The sequence below is a fragment of the Pteropus vampyrus genome, unplaced genomic scaffold (genome assembly GCF_000151845.1).
Source record: "Pteropus vampyrus isolate Shadow unplaced genomic scaffold, Pvam_2.0 Scaffold155, whole genome shotgun sequence".
NCBI classification, from domain to species: Eukaryota; Metazoa; Chordata; class Mammalia; order Chiroptera; family Pteropodidae; genus Pteropus; species Pteropus vampyrus.
This window is the reverse complement of record NW_011888936.1, coordinates 1,018,295-1,021,800: the sequence shown is the minus strand read 5'-3', so window position 1 is coordinate 1,021,800 and position 3,506 is coordinate 1,018,295. Positions and strand designations below refer to the sequence as shown.

General features: G+C 31.8%; 1 non-coding gene across 1 annotated transcript; it reads right to left on the bottom strand.

Moving 5' to 3' along the window:
- Positions 1-1,745: 1,745 nt before the first annotated feature.
- LOC111745437 lies at positions 1,746-1,847 on the bottom strand. The gene has a single exon (XR_002782648.1). It is a non-coding gene; the product is annotated as a U6 spliceosomal RNA (small nuclear RNA).
- Between the last annotated feature and the right edge of the window lie 1,659 nt (positions 1,848-3,506).

Here is a 3,506-nt window from a genome sequence, read left to right as displayed (position 1 = left end):
CAATTGTGAATAATGTACTTTCAAATCTATTTTTCTTTCTGATTTTATTTATTTAGGTCCTCTCCTTTTTTTTTCTTGATGAATCTGGTTAAGGGTTTATCAATTTTGTTTTTCCTTTCAAAGAACCAATTTATGGTTTCACTGATCTTTTATATTGTTTTTCCAGACTCTATTTCATTTATTTTCCTTTTGATCTTTATTATTTCCTTTTTTCTACTCACTTTGAATTTCGTCTGCTGTTCTTTTTCTATTTCTTTTAAGTGTAAGATTAGATTGTTTATTTGAGATTTTTCTTGTTTCTTGTGGTAGGCCTATATTGCTATGAATTTCCCTCTTAGGACTGCTTTCACTGTGTTCCGGAGAGTATGAGTCATTGTGTTTTCATTTTCATTTGTCTCTTTTGATTTCTTCCTTGATCTCATTGTTAACTTACTTATTGTTTAGTAGCATATTATTTAGCCTCCATATGTTTATGTATTTTCCAATTTTTTACTTGTAGTGGTTTTCTAGTTTCATAATATTGTGGTCAGAGAAGATGCTTGTTATCATTTCAGTTTTCTTAAATTTGTTGAGACTTGTTTTGTGGCCTAACATGTGGACTATTCTGGAAAATGTTCCATGTGCACTTGAAAAGAATGCATATTCTGCTGCTTTGGGGTGAAACGCTCTGAAAATATCAATTAAATCCATCTGGTCTAGTGTGTCATTTAAGGCTGCTGTTTCCTTGTTGATTTTCTGTCTGGAAGGTCTGTCCATTGGTGTCAGTGGAGTGTTAAAGTCTTCTACTATAAATGTATTACTGTCAGTCAATAATTGCTTTATATATGTAGATTCTCCTGTATATGTTTACTAGGCTTATGTCTTCTAGTAGTGATCCCTTTATCATTATTTAATGCTCTTCTTTTTTTTTTATTATAGCCTTTGTTTTAAAGTCTATTTTGTCTGGTATAAGTATTGCTACCACGGCTTTTTTTTCACTTCCATTTGCGTGAAATATCTTTTTTCATCCCTTTACTTTCTGTCTGTGTGTGTCATTTGATCTAAAGTGAGTCTCTTGTAGACAGCATATGCATAGGTCTTGTTTTCTTACCCATTCAGTTACCCTATGTCTTTAGTTGGAGCATTTAATTCATTTACATTTAAGGCGATTATTGATAGGTACATAGTTATTGCCTTTTTATTATTCTTATTTATGAGTTTTTTTCCTCTCTATTCTTCTTTTTACAGAAGTTCCATTAACATTTCTTGTAATACTGGCTTGTTGGTGATGAATTCCTTTAGCTTTTTCCTGTCTGGGAAGCTTTTTATCTCACCTTTCACTTTGATAGCCTTGCTGGGTAGAGTATTTTTGGTTATAGGTTCTTGTCTTTAAATATTTCTTGCCAGTCTGCAAAGTTTCTGTTGAAAATCATCTGACTTTTTATGGGAGTACCATTGTAAGTAACTAGTTGTATTTCTCACTGCTTTTAAGATTCTCTCTTTATCTTTAACCTTCGGCATTTTAATTATAACGTGTCTCAGTGTGTGTCTGTTTGGGTTCTTCTTGTTTGGGACTCTTTGTGCTTCCTGGACTTATATGTTCGGGAAACCTAACCTTTGCCAGTTAGGGAAATTTTCTGTTATCATTTCTTCAGATAGGTTCTTAATTCCTTGTTCTCTCTCTTCTCCTTCTGGTACCTCTCTGAGGCTAATATTCGTATGCTTGATGTTGTCCCAGAGGTCGCTTAAACTTTCCTCATTTAAAAAAAAATATGGAATGCTTTACAAATTTGTGTGTCATCCTTGCACAGTGGCTGTGCTAATTTTCTCTGTCATTCCAATTTTAGTATATGTGACGAAACGAGCACTTAAGACTGTTTTCTAGCTTATTTCTGGTACAGAGAAACATTATTGGTTTTGTTAATCTTGTATTCAGTTACTTTGCTGAGCTTTTATTACTTCTAATAGCTTGTTGATTTTTTTTTTTTTTCATTTAAAAGTAATGACAGTTTCACCAGCTTATGTCATTCCTTATTTCTCACTTATTTTGTTTTTCTTTTAGTGCTGGCAGACTCCCCAATACTATGTTAAAGAATAGTGCTGAAAGAGATCTTCTTATCCTTTCGATCTTAATATTTCTGCATTAAAAATATTTATAACAGTTTTTTGTTATATAATCTTTACAAAGTTAGAGAAAGTTTATTTTATTCCATATTTTCCATGAGTTTGTGTGTTTTATAATTATAAATTAGTCTTGAATTTATCACATGCATTTTATGCATCTATTTTGATAATTTGGTTGCACATCAAGTTCTAGTTTCATAATTGTTTTACTGTAAAATATTACCCCATTGTGTTTTTAATATAGAATTCCTGTTGAAATGTATGATGTCAGTATGATTCTTCTTCTTTTTAGATGATCTGCTCTCTCTTTTGAACTTTAAAAATTTATACTTTATATTTAATATCATTGCATTATTTCTGAATGTGGGCTTTCTTGTGGCACTCTGAATAGTTTCAAACTCAAGTCTTTCATCCTTCTTCAGTTCTGGGAATTTCTTGAAATATTTTATCCTGTTCATTATTTTACTCTCCTTCTGGAACATCTAATTTCTAGATTTGACAATTCCATGTATATCTTCCATGTCTCTTTTATATATATTTTCTCTTTTTCCTTTTTTTCCTGCCAGCAGGGAGAATTTCCCAATTTGATATTCTAGCTTGATAATTTGTTCTACCTATAGGTTCTTTATACCTTTTTTTCCCCACCTATTGTGTTCTGTAATTTTCCTTCTATTTTTTTTATGCTTAATACTACCACAGTTCTTTTAAAAAAATAACTATTTTTCTGTTTTATATATTATATATAAATAAATTATATATAAATAATGTATATATTATATATAAACTTATGTGGCTAATATCTTTCCATATCTTTTAAGTATATTTACCATACTTCAGTATATTTCTCCTTGTGCGTTTGGGGAGGTGGAGGAATAAGATTTAGCACAGAGAAATCCAAACACCACAGAAACTATTGTTGAAGAGGATTAGTGGACATTTTTTCCCATTCAGAATGTCCATGGAAACATTTGGTCTACACCAAAATGTCCTTGAAATTGGTCCTATTTAAAAGATTCATGAACAAATGTAGTCCATGCCAACTGGTCCTTGATATTTGGTCCTGTCAAAAATGTCCATGCTTAGAAAATGTCCCTGGGTCCAAATAGCCCATGATGTTTATTTACGCTTTTGGTTTATAGGATAAATACATAAAAAACACTATCATGTTTTATTGGTCCACTAGTTGTGTCATGGCTATACTGCCAACGGTCCTTTTTGCCTCCGTGGACCAAATATCAAGGACCTTCTGGAGTAGACACACCATCTCAGTGGATGTTTTTGACAGGACCAAATATCCTACAAGGTTGAAGAGTATATTTAATAATTTTTGTTTTGGTAATACCTCTTAACAATAAGCAACTTATAGAAGAGGCGGTATACTTAGGTTGTCCTACCAAACCTGA